Source organism: Sminthopsis crassicaudata, chromosome 1, assembly GCF_048593235.1.
Source record: "Sminthopsis crassicaudata isolate SCR6 chromosome 1, ASM4859323v1, whole genome shotgun sequence".
Taxonomy (NCBI): domain Eukaryota; kingdom Metazoa; phylum Chordata; class Mammalia; order Dasyuromorphia; family Dasyuridae; genus Sminthopsis; species Sminthopsis crassicaudata.
In genome coordinates, this window is record NC_133617.1 from 32,089,715 (window position 1) to 32,106,675 (window position 16,961).

The 16,961-nt window shown below is 41.8% G+C and overlaps 1 long non-coding RNA gene across 1 annotated transcript; it reads right to left on the minus strand.

The window, feature by feature from the left end:
* Positions 1-1,764: 1,764 nt before the first annotated feature.
* Positions 1,765-15,810, minus strand: LOC141560176 (uncharacterized). The gene is made up of 4 exons (XR_012487645.1): positions 15,644-15,810; positions 14,732-14,817; positions 13,911-14,064; positions 1,765-1,937 (listed from the first exon to the last, which is right to left on the minus strand). It is a non-coding gene; the product is annotated as an uncharacterized LOC141560176 (long non-coding RNA).
* Between the last annotated feature and the right edge of the window lie 1,151 nt (positions 15,811-16,961).

Here is a 16,961-nt window from a genome sequence, read left to right on the forward strand (position 1 = left end):
ATAAATCAATGGTTAATTTATTCGATGAGAATTAGCTCACAATTTGAGCAAGGGAATAAGAAATCAGCACCAAGGAAGGAAGAACCAGCCAGGGAAATTGAGTTTCATGATATGAGGAAGGGTTTCATTCTAAAATTATAATCTGAATACTGCTTATCAGAAAACAACTCTTTATTTTTAAAATGTTTTGAACTTCAATTTTTAGCAATTCATATTAAAATACTTCTCAAAAAAAAAATTATTGTTTAAAAGGAAGGCAAAAGCAACCCACATGCCCAAGCCTGAAGGGACTGTCACCATCTGATGACAGTGGCCCAAACATGACTATGTGCAGCTGGAAATCACAAAGCAATGTTTTCATTCAGTTAAGATCAGAGAAGCCCCTTGAAGCTCCCCATCCCCAAACGTTGGTCCTTGGGACCTTTTGTCCACTGGACTTTGGCCAGGAGCCCTTGGCTTTGAATTCTTGGCTGGAGAACAAAAGCAGAGACAAAGAAACCTTCCCAGTTCTAATCAATAGCCCCTTTGCTCTATCACAGCTGGTGTGCAAAGCCAGGAGTTTCTCTCCTAGTAGAAGAAATGAAATCCTTTTTTTGGGCCCTAGCTCAGAATAAGTCCTTTCCAATAGCACAGACACAGAGAAATTTTTTAAAATAGCTTTTTATTTTCAAAATACATGCAAAGTTTTCAACATTCACCCTTGCAAAACCTTGTGTTCCAAAATTTTCTCCCTTCTTTCTCCTCACCCCCTAAACAGCAAGTAATCCAATATATGTTAAAGGTAACACTTTTTAAAAACCAGAGATAACAGTCTATAACATTATATTTTCCCTTTTAAATGTCAAGTAGATTTTAATTTACTTGCCCTTCCTAAAGAGAGAACTCTGAATGTATTCCTTTCCATCTAAATTAGCCATCTCACTCTACCTGATGTATTTGTTCCCTTCTTTCACATTCAATTAAGTTTTGGCTATTTCAACTTACACCAGTGGGAAATTATACCAAGTCAGGAATAGCTTCATTTTATTGGTAGGCAAACTGTCTGCCCCAATGCCATGTTTTTACTACCTACAGAAGAACTACATGGCACCACACAAGAATTAACTTGCTTTGTTGGGTCTGAGTCTTTAATAAGATGAGTGCGTGGAGCCTTCAAGACTTGAAATCAGAAGACCTGGGATCTCTTCCAAGTCCCATCACTGACTAAGTAAGCAGGTCAATTAACCTCTGTGTCTCCATTTCCCATGCTATGAAAAAGTCCTGGGCCTTATTCCTTTTCTGTCTACTAAGAAAGATGGGTAACAAATGCTTATAAAATGTTCCAGTTACTTAAGAGAACGTATGAGTTCTTCCCAAATTATTTGTTATTGCCCATTGGAAACCCATTTAAAATTATATTGCTTCTGTAACATCTTTCATCTCAGAATTTTCAAACATTTGCCAAACTTTAAGACCGAGGCCAAGATACCTTTCTTAGTAATTATTATCCCCAACAGCTGGAGAGCAGCAAAGCACAGAAAGATTAAACAAGTAGCCAAAGTCTACAAAGTAAATCAATAATAGAAATGCCAAGTGAACCCAGGAGTCCCAACTGCTAACCAGCTGTCATCCAGCTGCTGAATAGACCTATGAACTATGCAACATAATGAAGTTCTTAATTTGGTGTTTATGGATTTTAAAAAAATATTTGTATTTTTTTTGTTAATTATTTCTCAGTTCTCAGTACTTCTCAGTACATTTCTCAGTAAAAATGTTTAATAATCATTTTTATTTAAGTATTTTATTTTTCCAAATATGTGCAAAAACATTTAAAATTCACCTTTGAAAAACCCTGTGTTCCAAATTTTTCTCTTTCTCTGCCTTCCTTCCTCCCCAAGACAGCAATCTGATATTGGTTAAATATGTGCAATTCTTCTAAACACATTTCCATAGTCATCCTGTGCAAAAAAAAAAAAAAAAAAAAATCAGATCAAAAGGGAAAAGAAAAAAAATACAAGCATACAAACAGTAACAACAACAAAAGATGAAAAATACTATAAGGATTGTTATAGTATTTTCACCTTTTGTTATTGTTTGTTTCTGTTTTTTTTTTTCAAAAACACAATTTTAATTTTTAAAAACCATTCTCAAGTTTCAAATTATCCACCCCCTCCTTGAGAAGGCAATTTGATATAGCTTATACATGAGCGGTAATGCAAAACATTTCCATATTAACCATGTTACAAAAGAAAATGCAGACCCCCCCCCTCCAAAAAAAACCCAAAAACCTCAAGACAAAAAAAAGTTAGATAAAAGTATGCTTCAATCTGCACTTGGGATTTATCAGTTTTTCCTCTGGAGAAGGATGGCATTTTTCATCCTCTGTCCTTTGAAAACTGGCGTGGATCATTGTCTTAATCACAGTAGCGAAGTCCTTCATAGTTGATCATCCTTATATTATTATTAAGTACAGTGCTCTGGTTCTGCACACTTCATTTTACAGGAGCTCATATAAATCTTCCCAGGTTTTTCTGAAACAACCTGCCAACATTTCTTATAGCACAATAGCATTGCATCACAATCATACACCACAACTTGCTCAGCCATTCCCCAATTCCTGCACTTCACCTCAATTTCCAATTCTTTGCCACCACAAAAAGAGCATGCAGGTACTTTTCTTTTGATTAAAGATACTGGACTGGGCAGTATTACTGGTTCAAAAGACACATACAGTTTGATAGCCTTTGGGGCATAGTTTTAAATTGTTCTCCAGAATGGTAGGAACAATTTCTTAACTCGACCAAACAGTGCATTCGTGTCATGGACTTTAAAATTTTTTTTTGATAATTGCATTTCTTTTTTTCCCATTAATATTTCATGTTAGTTTTTAATGAAATATTTTTGATGATAATTGCATTTCAGTGGAATTGGTTTCTTTTGTCAGTCTGTACATTTTATATATTAAAAGCCTTATTCTGAGATCATAAGACTTCCATCAAAATGCCAAAAAGGTCTGTGGCCCAAAGGTGGGCAAGGAACCCTAGAAGCAGCAAGCCAGACAATGAAGTTTTACATGGGATTTGGATTAGAGTAAAATTAGAATAAAATCTTTTCCCCCCATTTCTTATAGTGAATACTCACAATTTTGGCATACATAAGCTCAAATTAACTAGGATAGAGGCTAAAACCTGGACTAGTCATTGACTAGTTAATCCTTTGAGATAGGGGTTTAGTAGGAATTCCTTTCAGGTACATTAAGGGTGATTTTTGTTGGTTCACGTCTTGGCCATCTGTTCCCACTTGGCCTTTAAAAGGGAGAATATAGACAAAGAAAAGGAGAGAAAGGATGAGAACTACAGAGACAAAGGGAGGAGAGGGACAACACAAATGGACTTTTAGTTCCCTGGAGAGAGAAAATAGAGTGAAATTTTGAAGTCCTTCCAGGGACTACATTCAAGAGAGTAAAGCGGTGTCTGGCTTCTCACCTTATTAAGGGACCCATTTTGGTAAGGGTTTGACAAACCCTGGCTTCGGGAGATGAGGGATGGAGGGAGGGATGAGCAGGGCCTGAGCAGGCTCCTGCTGGGCACTCCCTGAGACTAGAATGTGGAGCCCCTTAGTTCCCCTAAAAGCCGTAAGAAAGGTTCCAAAAGAAGTCGGGTTATACTGACTATAAACGACTAAAAGTCGTGTTCAAGGTGTTCAGGGATAAATACCGCATTCCTGTCCTCAAATACACACATCTGGCTCCTATCAAGGCAACTAGAGCCATGCACATGTAACCAAGGATAGAATTTAACCCAGATCAGCCACACTGCAGTTTATCGAGCCAGAGGAAATATGAGCAATCAGATGAACTACATGGATTGATTCCAGGAGCCCTGGAAATTTACCCTAAGCATTCACCTATGTTTTAAGACTCAGAAATGCAAAATGCCGGCAATGCCTGTGACATTAAAAAGATCCACCATCTTTTCTGAGAGAAGCAAGTGGTCTGTAAAAGAGCAATTTGCTTCGGCCACCTAAATGATATCATTCTTCTTGAAATTCAATCCAACGACATTAAGTGCTTCCTATGTTCTGGGCTCTGAGCCAGTACTGGGGATATTGAGACAAAACATAAACAGTCCCTCCCCTCAAAAATCTTATATTCTACCGGGGATATTCCATGTAAACAGATACTTATAGTCAGAATCATTTGAGGATGATAAAAGTACTAACCCGTGGCAGGGTGGGGAAGGAAGGAGACAAGGGAAGACTTCCTGTGGGAAGCAGCAGTTGAACTAAATTTTGAAAGAAATTTGGGCTTCCAACAGGTGGAGTGGAGTTCCCATCCAGTCATGAGAACCTGTGCAAATTTGGAGACCAGAAAGTGGGCTGGTTTCTGCAAGACAGCAGAGGGAAGTAATATATAATAAGCTTGAAATGGTAAGTTGGAGCCAGGTTGTGGAGTTTGTATTTTAAATCTAGAAGCTATACGGAAATACTTTAGACAAGCATTTATTAGCAATATTATATGTTCTGTGTAGAGGATGGTATTAGAGGAAGAGGAAGAAAGCAAAGAGTCAGCTTAGGAGGCTATTACAATTATCCTCCATAGAGGTAATGAGAGGTTGAACATAATGCGGTGAGATCATGTAAGTGGAGAGAAGGGGAAGGGTTTGAGAGATGCTGAGGAAAATAATTGGACACTCTCAAAATCAACGAATGGCTCTTTAATCAGATATATTAGCTATCGTATTTTGTTGTTAAAATGTGACTTTTAGAGAAGGCGAAAAACCCAAAAATAAAATTTGTCGGAAAGATTTAAATAGGAATTTCAGCTTTTGTCCTCTTTGCAGGCAGTATATTTTATTAAAAAAAAAAAAAAAAGCTGACCGGCTATTCTGAGGGAATGCATTAATCACTTCTTCAAACTCTTTCATGGTCTAAACTCTCTCCTACATTTCAAAGGACTTCTCTATATTTCTACTTGGGGAAACCATGTAAGGTTTTTCATTTGTTTGGTCCACCTTAGTGGTAGAGGATTCTCGGTCTGAACCAAGTGTGTCCACTATTGTACACCACCAATCCTTTTAAGTATTGACTCCCTCTCAGTTCTAATTTGGCAGTTCATTATGGTACAGAAATCATCTGGTATGCTCAAAGTTACTTGTGAAAATTCTGGCTCAGTCCTACCAATCTGGAAAGTCTTCAGGCCTCATACCCTGGTTGTGGGGTTTATTGGTATATCTTATTGCTGTATTTATTGTTGAAAGACCAACCTGGAGGGGCAGCTAGGTAGAGAAGTGGATAGAGCAGGGCTCTGAAGTCAGGAGGACCTGAGTTCAAATCTGTCCTCAGACACTTAACACTTCCTGGCTGTGTGATCCTGGACATGTTGCCTAACTCCAATTGTCTCAGAAAAAAAAAAAAAAAAAAAAAAAAAAAAAGCCAAAACATAAAAGTATCAGCCTAGCCAATTTTGGAAAAGTTCAACATAAGAAAGCTGATTATCATTAACATATCAGGCAATCAGCTACAGTGATGCATTATCCACAGTAATTAATAAAAACCATAAACTATTACAGGAAGGTAAAGTAGCATGCATTGGTGAAGGGTGTTAATTCCACCAACTATACATATCACACCCAACAAACTGGCAGAGATGAGAGATGGCAGGCTGAGAAAAGACAAGAATAGTAGATAGCAAAGGAATAATTAAAAAGACATACACCAATGCATTGTTGGTGGACCTGTGAATTTATACAACTTTTCTATAAAACAATTTGGAATTATGCCAATGAATTGACTAAAAATTATTTACATTTTTTGGCTCAGAAATTCTACTGCTAATTATGTATTCCAAGCAAGTCACTAACAAAGTCTCCATGTACACCCAAATATTTATAACTTTTTGTGGTAGTAAAGAATAAAATAGATGGTCATTAGTTGGGGAATGATTTAAATTAAATGTGTAGAATATAATGTTATTAGCAGTAAGAAATGGTAAGTAGAGAGAGACATTATAAGACTTACTGAACTAATGCTAAATTAAGTAGGCAGTCATGAAAAAAAAAAATAAGCTACACAACAATATAAATAGGGCAAAACACCCACAACAAAACAATGGAAAATTTCTATTAAAAAGTAAAAAATAAACCTGGCCCCAAAGAGGAAATATGAAGAAACCATTCCCTGTGTCCTGCTCCTTTGAAGAGGTGAGGGTCATAAGCATGACACAGGATTTTTATCAACATTTATTTATTTATTTTTATTATAGCTTTTTATTTACAAGATATATACATGGCTAATTTTTCAGCAATGACAATTGCAAAACCTTTTGTTCCAACTTTTCCCCTCTTTCCTCCCACCCCTTCCCCAGATGGCAGGTTGACCAATACATGTTAAATATGTTAAAGTATAAGTTAAATACAATATATGTATACATGTCCAAACACTTGTTTTGCTGCACAAAAAGAAACAGACTTTGAAATAATGTACAATTAGCCTGTGAAGGAAATCAAAAATATAGGCAGACAAAAATAGCGGTATTGGGAATTCTATGTAGTGGTTCATAGTCATCTCCCAGAGTTCTTTTGCTGGGTGTAGCTAGTTCAATTCATTGCTGCTCTATTGGGACTGATTTGGTTCATTGCATTCAACATTTATTTTTGCTGAACATTTTTTATTCCTTTTTAAAAAAAGTATATCATATGCTAAGTGCGCAGAACCAGGAGATCATTGTACACTGCAATAGCAAGACTGTATAACAATCCATTCTGATGGATGTGGCTCTTTCCAGCAATGAGATGATTGATACCAGTTCCAATGATCTTGTGAAGAAAAGAGCCATCTGCACCCAGAGAGAGGACTGTGGGAATTGTGCAGACCACAACATAGTATTTTCACTCTTTGTTGTTGTTTGCATTTTGTTTTCTTTCTCATTTTCTCCCTTTTTGATCTGATTTTTCTTGGGCAGCATGGTATTTATGGAAATATGTATAGATGAATTGCCATATTTAACATATATTGGATTACTTACTGGCTAGGAAAGAGGGTGAGGGGAAGGGAGGGAAAAATTTGAAATACAAGGTTTTGCAAGGGTGAATGTTGAAAATTATCCATACATATGTTTTGAAAGTAAATAAAAAATATATCATAAAAGGATGGCTTTTGGGAAAGTGAGAGACCATTCCCCATGCCCTGATCCTTTGAAGATGTATGGGTCCATAGGTGTGAAATTGAGCATGTAATACTGGGGTTTTCTTTTCAACATTTTTGCTGAAAATTTATTCCTTTACAAAAAGTACATCATAAAAGAATGGCTTTTGAGAAGGGGAGAGTAATATAACTGAAACAAGTTAAAGTATCAAGTCTTTGAAACCTTCTTTCTCCTTCCTGGATAGGTGTGAACACCTTCAATAAAACTTCGCAGAACTTGGATCAAATAGTTTTGGAGGGAGTGGCAAGTACCTTTGATTATACTTGTTGACCCATTCATACCACATTTTTGATGAGCCATTGAGTCATGGAATTAATTTAGGGAAAGCAAAGGGAGTGCTTTGATTAAGTTGGGATATTATCCATAGGAGTTCTGGGGCTTACAGAAAGGATACATAAAAGGGCAATGTGATATACTGGAAAGGGAATTGAATTTGGAGTCAAATGATCAATATTCAGTCCCATCTTTGACCCTTATTATCTATGTGATGTTGGGGAAGTCATTTTTCTTTTCTAGCCTCAGCTCCTCCTCAGTAAAATAAATGGATTGGACAAGATGACCTCTAAGGTCTCTTTCATCTCTGGATCAATGAAGAATAATGAAAGACTAAATTCTTCCCCCCACCTTAATAATAGCTTTTCATTTTTTGAGATACATGTAAAGATAGTTTTCAGCATTCATCTTTGCAAAACCTTGTGTTCATATTTTTCTCCCTTCCTTTTCTCCCCTTTGCCTAGACAGCAAGTAATTGAATAGGTAGTTCTTTTAAACATATTTCCATATATATTATTCTGCACAAGAAAAATCAGATAAAAAATAAATGAGAGAAAAGACAAACAACCAACCAAGTAAGCAGCAACAACAACAAGAGTGAAAATACTCTATTGTGATCTACATTCAGTACCCACAGGCCTCTTTCTGGGTGTAGGTGGCTCTCTCCATCACAAGACCATTGACAGTGATCTAAATCATCTCATTGTTGAAGAGGGCCACGTCCATCAGAATTGCTTTTTGTATAATCTTGTTGTTGCTGGGTACAATGTTCTCTTGGTTCTACTCTCTTCACTTAGCATCAGTTCATATAAGTCTCTCCAAGACATTTTGCAATCATCCTGCTGAAAGACAAGATCAGAAGGGAAGCAATAAATTGGGGAAACATTTTTACATTTAAGGTTCTGATAAAGGCCTCATTTCTAAAATATATAGAGAATTGACTAAAATTTATAAGAATTCAAGCCATTCTCCATTTGATAAATGGTCAAAGGATGTGAACAATTTTCAGATGAAGAAATCAAAAACATTTCTAATCATATGAAAAGATGTTCTAAATCATTATTGATCAGAGAAATGTAAATTAAGACAACTCTGAGATACTACTACACACCTGTCAGATTGGCTAAGATGACAGGAACAAATAATGATAAATGTTGGAGTGGATGTGGGAAAACTGGGATGCTGATGCATTGTTGGTGGAGTTGTGAATACATCCAACCATTCTGAAGAGCAATTTGGAACTATGCTCAAAAAGTTATCAAAGTGTGCATACCCTTTGACCCAGCATTGCTGTTATTGGGCTTATATCCCAAAGAGATCTTAAAGGAGAGAAAGGGACCTGTATGTGAAAAATGTTTGTGGCAGCCCTCTTTATAGTGGCCAGAAACTGGAAACTGAGTGGATGCCCATCAACTGGAGAATGGCTGAATAAATTGTGGTATATGAATGTTATTGTTCTGTAAGAAATGACCAGAAGGATGATTTCAGAGAGGCTTGGAGAGACTAACATGAACTGTTAAGTGAAATTGTACATGGCAACAACAAGATTATACGATGATCAATTGTAATAGACATGGCTCTTTCCAATGAGATAACTGTTGCCAGCTCCAATGATCTTGTGATGGAAAGAGCCATCTACACCCAGAGAGGGGATGTGGGAACTGAGTGTGGACTCAACATAGTATTTTCACTCTTTTTGTTATTGTTTGCTTGTATTTTTGTTTTATTTTTTTCTTTCTAGACCTGATTTTTCTTGTGCAGCAAGATAACTGTATAAATATATTGGCTTGAACATATGCTTTAACATATTTAATATGTATTTCATTACCTACCATCTAAGGGAGGGGGTAAGGAGGATGAAGGAAAAATTTGGAACAGAAGGTTTTGCAAGGGTCAATGTTGAAAAATTATTCATGCATATGTTTTGAAAATAAAAAGCTTAAAAAAAAAGCAATAATCCTTTTGATCAAATAATACTCCATTACATTCATATACCATAGCTTATTCAGACATTGTCCAACTGATGGGCATTCACTGAGTTTCCAGTTCTGTGCTACTACAAAAAAAGGGATGCTACAAAAAAGTTTTTGCACATGTGGGTTCTTTCCCCTTTTTTATGATCTCTTTGGGAGACAGCCCAGTAGAGATACTGCTGGATTAAAGGGTAAACACAGTTTGATAACCCTTTGGGCATGGTTCCAAATTGTTCATCAGAATGATTGGATCAGTTCACAACTCCATTAACAAAGTATTAGTGTCTCAGTCTTTCACATAACCTCCAGCATTTATCATTATCTTTTCCTGTCATTTTAGCCAATTTGAGAGGTGTGAAGTGACATTACCTATCTGTAAAATGGGTGGAGAAACCCTTCCATCTGAAACTAGACTGAAAAAGCAATGCAATATAGTTGATGATGGTCAAAGATTAAAGCAAATAGTCCTCAAAAGAAAAATTGCAAAAGATTAAAGCCATATAAAGGCTATTCAAATCACTAATAATAAGAGAAATGTAAATAACAACTAGCAAATGTGGCAAAAAAAATGGAAAAGTCCATATCAGAGAGACTGCCTAAAAACATGTACAATAATACACTGTTGGTAGAAATGTGAATTGGTCCAACCATTCTGGAAATCAATTTAGGATGACATTTTGAAAAGTGACTACAAATACTCTTTGGCCCAAATTTGCCACTGCTGGGCAATTCTATCAAAAAGTATTTATTATTAAGGCTGGCCACATTGTTTGAACATCAAACATAAGCTTGCCAAAAAGACTATTTCATAGAAACTCACACCAAACAAGCACTCAAGTGATGGTCAGGAAAAATGATAGAGGAATACTCTCAAAATCTCTCAAGAACTTTAGAATTGATTGTATTTAGAATTGATTGTATGACATGGGAGACCCTGGTACAACATTGCTCAGCATGGCGTGCCATCATCAGAGAAGGGGCCGTGCTCTACAAACAAATGGAATTGAAATAGCTCAAAAGAAACTTGATATATGCAAAGCTAGAGAATCCACCCCAAATGTCCCATAGATTATTTGACCTGTGGCAGAGCACAGCCACAGCCAGACACATTGTAACTCAACGGTAATACAGTGATGTCGTTTTGGTCCTCTTCCACGACAAAGGACAACCACAAGGATTAAGCACCTACTGTGTGTCCAGAATTGGGATGGGTGCCTGAGATACAAAAACAAACTCCCAAGAGCTTCCATTCTATGGGGGGAATGGGGCACATAGCCACGTCTCTATCCCCATGGGATGGGGCCTGTGGAGCATGCGGACATCTTTGAGGGGCCTAGCCCAGATCCCCTAAGAGGCGCCCTTCTTTCTCCTCTTGTGGGGAGGCTCTAGCCTCCTTTGACGGGCTGCATCACCGGAAAAGCTGCCTCCTTAAGGCTGCCCACCGCAGACATTCTCGCTTTCTTTGCTAGAGCTCTCTCTCATGGGCTAAATAACCTCCCCTAAATCCTGGCTCTAAGGTCATCGTGGAACTTCACGGTCCAGTGCCTCCAACATTTGCAACTGAGGACAAATAGCATAGACTAAAACAGCCAGAACTCTCAGACCCGTTTGGGGCGCCAGATGAGGTAAGAAAGAGGGAGGATAGGGGAAGCATCCTTCCCCCCTTACTGAGCCACTTCATAGCACCAGCCTGCCAGTGAATTGTGCCCTTAAGCCCCTGTGTCCTGTGGGAGGGCACTGGCAGTTGGGGGAGGGGAGCTGATGGAAACAAGGCATGGTAAGAGGGTGGTGGGGAAGGAGGACATTCCAAGCAGGGGGCACAGCTGGGACAAAGGCGTGGAAACAAGAGGGGGAATGTCTGGAGCAAACAACGAGGATCAACGAGGCAAAGAATGTCTCACATACACCCAGATCTTTGGGGTAGCAAAGACCTAGGAACAAAACCAAGTCCACTGAATTGGAAATGGATAAAAAAGTTGTCCTTGAAAGTGAGAGAATATTCCAGAAATGAGGGAAAGAATTCAAAGGCACTTAAGTGAGTGTGCGGGCTGCACGACCATTCCAGAACTGAAAGAACAAAGAGAAGCAGAACCCAAGAGGCCGTGGGGGGTTAGAAGGCTCACAGACGTGACAGATCTGAGAACTCTTTTTGGATTTGCTGAACAACTTTTTTCTTCTTTTAACATTTTTGTTAGATAGACATTGTCCCTAGGATATACTATAACATATTTAACATGTATGGGACTGCCCTAGGGGAGGGGAGGAGGGAAGAGGGGAAAATTCGGAACAGAAGGGGGTGCAAGGGATAACGTTGTAAAAAATTACCCATGCGTATGGACTGTCAAAAAATGTTATAATTATAAAATTAATTTTAAAAATAAAAATAAAATAAAAATTTTTGTTAGGACAGTTTGCTGGGTAGAAACTGGAGGATGCATTAGAAAATGAGTATAGATAAAACCCAAAAAAGAGGAATTAAAAACAAGATTTTTTGGAAATAAAGACTATTAGTCTCCTAAGATGAACGTAAAGGGTCCTGAACCTGGAGACTGAAACAGGGGCCATCTGTGGTGCAGGGGCTTCCTCGGCCTGTGACCAAGGCTCATGTCTGGGGTTCCAAGGTCAAAGACACCAGACCTGGGGCAGGCCCTGGCCTGGGGGCCCCAGCGGCAGCTGGGGGGAGGGGAGCGCCTGCCCTGGGCGGGGCTGGAGCAGGGAGCCCTCCTGAAGAGAAGTTGGAGCTGGAGGCTGGGGCTGTGGGTGAGCGGAAGGGGCTCTTTCTGGGGAGGAAGCTGGAGGGGCCCCTGGGGATAACCAGAAGGAAGGCGGAGCTCTCTGGGAGGGGCCAGATTTGATTGGCGAGCAATTTCTCACTGGCCTGATGTCAGAGGTCACCCCCACAGGAAGTGAAGTCAGTGGGGAATGAGTGGCACGTGCTGAAGTCCGGGCCACGAAGAACTGAAGCTCGGACGGTCCTGAGCAGGTGGGGCCCAGGCGGGGGCGAGCGCAGCCAGGTCCCGGACGGAGGCCCGAGGCCGGCCCGACCACGCGGAGCGGCCGCAGCCTTGTGGGGCCCCGACGGTGAGTGTGACTGGGGCAGCCCGGCGCCCGGGGCACATGCGCGCTCGCGTGCGCGTGCCCGCGGCGCCGGTGTGAGTGGAGGCGCCGCACACACGGTCTCATCCAGCGGGTATGTGTCATCGAGGTGTTCGTTATCAGTGCTGATAGTTGTGGGCGCACGTGTTTCCACGGCTTGTGTTCGCCGCGGCCTTGTCCGTGCGTGTGTCGCATTGTTCTATTCCGGATAATGGGCGTGCACGTGATGCTGGGCCTCCTTCTGCCCATTTCCGAGTCCGCCGGGCGGATGTATGGTCAGTCCTGGGCACGTGTTTTATATCCCTAGTACCCGCCGGCCGGACTTCCCGTCTGCCCCGCGCTGTTTATACTCATTTAGTACTTTGTTATTAGGGCCCGTGTCAATGTAATTAATGCATTTATTAGCTGATATTACTGACTACCGCTTCCTTTGCCACGGTCTCCCGAGTGTATGATATCTGTAAGAACGACGGCTCTGTATACTTACATCTGTCATCTCCCTCTATGTTATACATGTTCTCCTGCACGTCTCTGTGTTGGTGTGTAGACGTATTTCCAAGATATGAATATGTATGTGGTGCGTGTACACCTGCACACACACTTACTGATTCCACTTCCGGTTGTCAGGGACACTGTGTATCCACAAACCTCCGACTCTGTGACTCCAGATGTGCTTTATTCTTACTGTCTCCACTCTCTGTTGGGCAAATAGCCATTTCCGCTCGTGCCCGCTCCTCGGGACTTCTTTCGGGATTTTCTTGGCACGTTAGCCAGTGAGGCAGAAGCGATCACGGGCCTCGCCGAGGCTGTGCAGCGGGGCCTGAGGCCAGATTCGACCCGGGGACGAGGCTTCTCCGCTCCGGGCCTGGTACTTGTTGCTCATCCCTCCAAGCATAGAGACGTATATTTACATCATTCATCCGCACTTATCTGTGGCAGGGTCTCTGTACGCCTGTCTGTCTGCACTGTCGGCACTTCTAGATAGGGTTTCACTTCCTCTGCTGGGGGGAGGGGTGTGTGTGTACCCAGGGCCAGTGGAGGTATACATCTGTATGTAAAGGTGTGCGTGTTACACATGCCAGTTCTGCTTTGTGAGTTACACGGTGAGTCTGTTTCTGTTTAAATAGATCCACTTTCTGCCTGTAGAGACACTACTTGCTCTGAGTGTGCTATAGCTGTGTCCATCTGCATATGCCTCTTGCATCTCTGTCTTTCTCCCTCCCCCCCAACCCCTATTGGCTGCACTTGCTAAGCGTATCCACTCCAAGGTTGTAGCACGTGCTGCCTCTCCCCAGCGCCGCCTCCCTTGGTGTTTTCACACTCCAAGTGTCCCGGGTGGAGGAGCCGGGGTTTATATCACTGACCACTCTTTACTGAATTCTTACCGAGCCGTGTCCGGAGTCCGGCCTGCTCCGCTATGGAGCTGGGGAGTGATGAGTAGAAGGCAGCTCCTAGAGGACCCACTCCTGGAGGTCTCTGAGAGGCTTCTCCAGCCCCTTTTCAAACACTTCCTGAGCAAGTGCTTTTCCATTCTCAGTCCTGCGGAGAAATGAGAGCTGAATGGAGCCAAGATAAGGAGTTTAACCAGTTGGATTATACCTGGAGGAAGGACTTCTCCCACAAGTCTCTGGCTTAAGATCCCTACATTCTGAATCTCTGCCATTTCCTGCGGGACTTATCCTAGCTCCACGTGGTGCATTCTCAGTCGCCTTGTGTGACTGTGTTAAAGCTCAGGGGTTGGTGTCCCTTCTCCCCACAAGCTTGATGAATCAGAGAGCAAAGTCCTTCAGTCCTTCCCTCCCCCAGGGCCCTCACACAAGGCTCTGCACACAGTAGGCATGATAAGGGCTTCCTAACTCTTTATTAAGTGAGTCATGAGATCTCAGAGTTCCAGAATCTCGGCTCAACTGCCACCTTCTGCACTAGGGCTTCCATGGCCTCCACCCAAGGGTTTCTGGCCCAAATATTGACCTCGGAGTGACCCAGGGGTCTCTGGGGAGGTTCTAGGGGAAGAACAATGAAAGAGGCTCCTAACTTTGCAACTTCCTTTCTCTGGGAGCTGTGTCCCTCGGCTCTCTCGGTTCTCATTTGTTCCACAAGGTGGGGGGTTAGCTGGGTGCTCAGGTCCTTTCCTGATGACCGGCCGTTTGTAAGGGGCTGGAGGACTGGGAAGGCCTGGTTCAAAGCCACCGTTTGGCTCTCCTACCTGGAAAGGTGCAGACGGGTCCTGGAATAGATCAGTCATCTTGTGAGAGCTTAGGCACATCCTACACAGGTGGTCTAAAAGGCAATCTGGGAAAATGAGATTTGAAGGCATTTTTTTTGTCCTGAAGTAAAAACAGCTTGAAGGATGAGGTTAGAGGAGAAGAGAGCAGTCTGCCTGGGGGTTGTGGCTCAAGGCATTGTGGACCTTCCGCTGACCCGGGGCCTAGGGAAGCTACAGAGTAGGAGGAGGGACCTCTCAATGTCGCCTCCTACAAGGAAGCCCTCCTGCTAGTACGGAAGCACACTATGTCTCTCCCCCCCTCCTTAGAAGTATTTTCTTACTGTATTTGTCCAAACCTTTATCTATATGCAATCATTGCTGAGGGGACAGGTCTGAAATCCTTGAGCTTCTTTCTTATCGAGAGAGGCCAGATCATCTGGGGAAGTCTTTCTCCCTAAAATCCATTGCTCCCCCTCAGATGCTGCTGAGCAGAAGCTGGAAACTATCATGAGCCAAAATTGCGCTGGCCAGATCCCCCGTGGGCCCGCACTGAGTCTCAGCTCATGCCTCCCTCCTTAACGCCTCTCCCGACTTTTCATCCTTTCTTGGGCCTGCCCTGCATCCTATTGGGCTGAAAAGCCTTGCCTCCTACTGCACTGAGAGCTTCCTCCTCTGCCTCCTTGTCCCACAGCCTCCCTCCCTTTCTGGAAGCAAAGGCCCCTCTGCCTGCCCAAGTGGCCCCAGTCTGTCCTGCGTTGTCTCCTCCGCAACCTCCCACTTTGGTCTCTGCTTGTCGGTCAGCTGCTTTCTGCTGTTTACCAGTGTGCCCTCTTCTCCCCAGCCTACCCTTACTCCTTCCCTCTCCCTGCCCTGTGGCTGTTCCCCTCCCCTCCCTTTCTTTCCTCTCTTCACCTGTCTTCAGCCTCTTCATTCATCCAAACTGCTCTCCAGTGACCAGTGATCTCTTAATGGCCAAATGGAACTGCCTCTTTTCAGTCTTCATCCTTCTTGACCTTTGACACTATAATCACTCTCTTCTCTTTGGGCTTCCATGATGCTTTCCTTTCCTGGTTCTCTTCTGTCTGTTTGACCAAGCTTTCTCAGGTTCCTCTGGGTCTTTTTTCAGGTCACAGCTGCTAATGGTAGGTGCCCCTAGCGCTCTGGCCCTGGCCCTCTTCTCTATTTTGCTTCATTTGTTGATCTCATCATTTCCATGGATTTAATTACTATCTCTTTGTCGATAATTCTTAAATCTATTTATCTAGTCTTATATATACAGCCTTGAAACTCAACATATCCCAAAATGAACTCAACTTTTCCCTCCCAAAATTTCCCTTTTCCTAATTTCCTTATTATAGTCTAGGTGAGCAGTCCTCAAACTTTTTAAATAGGGGGCCAGTTCTGTCCCTCAGACTATTGGAGGGCCCGACAAAAGCTCACACTCTGTCTCCGCCCCTCAACCCATTTGCCATAACCCAGTGGAGGGCTGCATAAACATCCTTAGTGGGCGCATCTGGTGAGGGCTAGGGCCCTAGACTCTAAGGTACCATATTTTTTTTTAAATAGTTTTTACCAGATATATGCATGGGCAACTTCACAACATTGACAATTGCCAAGCCTTTTATTCAAATTTTTCCCCTCCTTCCCTCCCCCAGATGGCAGGTTGACCAATACATGTTAAATATGTTAAAGTATAAATCAAACACAATATATGTATACATGTCCAAACAGTTATTTTGCTGTACAAAAAGAATCAGACTTTGAAACAGTGTACAATTAGCCTGTGAAGGGAATCCAAAATGCAGGCGGACAAAATTAGAGGGATTGGGAATTCTAGGTAGTGATTCATATTCATCTCCCAGAGTTCTTTCGCTGGATGTAGCTGGTTCAGTTCATTACTGCTCTGTTGGAACTGATTTGGTTCATCTCATTGTTGAAGAGGGCCACATCCATCAGAATTGATCAGTATTATTGTTGAAGTATATAATGATCTCCTGGTCCTGCTCATTTCACTCAGCATCAGTTCCTGTAAGTCTCTCCAGGACTTTCTGAAATCATCCTGCTGGTCATTTCTTACAAAACAATAATATTCCATAAAATTCATATACCACAATTTATTCAGCCAATCTCCAATGGACGGGCATCCCCTCAGTTTCCAGTTTCTGGCCACCACAAAGAGAGCTAGCTACCACTAAGGTACTATAATTCTTAAAAATCCAGTGCATCCTAC